The following is a 656-nucleotide window of genomic DNA, read 5'->3' on the forward strand; positions in this document are numbered from 1 at the left end:
CTCAAACTATTTTTAAAGAATAATGAAACACTTTAAAAATCCTTAAAACATTTTTTGAAATTATGTGTAACGAGTTACTTCATTCAGGTAACAAGTTACATGTGAGAGAAACAAAGAGTTATCCAACTTAAAACTGTTCAGAGTAATCCATTACTGCCTTTGAGTAACAGATTACCAGTTTTACAAAAGTTGAGTAACCGATTACCCAAATGGTGTAATCGACTACTCTAATTCGTTTTTAAAGAATTAGTGGACAGTATGTTTGGGTAATCAATTACCCAATGTAAGTAATCGATTGCTGAAGACTGTTACATGAGATTTCAGATTTCAAAACGAAATGTTTTCACTCCAAATAAGATCTCTTCACTTCAAACAACTCCTACACTTTCAGAAAGGCACCATGGGTGTTTGGAAAGTCTATATAAAGACTCTAACTCTCACAACATAAACACACAACTTTTATATAACTCTCATACTACTCTGAAAAATTCTCTCACTACTTTTCTGCACTTTTGCACTAAGTTCTTAAACTGTCAAAAGGAGAATTATTCTGAGTTACTTAAAGTAATTGATTCAAAGTTTTACAAATATATTTCGCATTATTACTAAGTATAAAAAGGGAGTTGATTGGATTGCAAGTGTTATAATATTTCATA

Source organism: Lupinus angustifolius, chromosome LG10 (genome assembly GCF_001865875.1).
Source record: "Lupinus angustifolius cultivar Tanjil chromosome LG10, LupAngTanjil_v1.0, whole genome shotgun sequence".
Classification (NCBI taxonomy): Eukaryota; Viridiplantae; Streptophyta; class Magnoliopsida; order Fabales; family Fabaceae; genus Lupinus; species Lupinus angustifolius.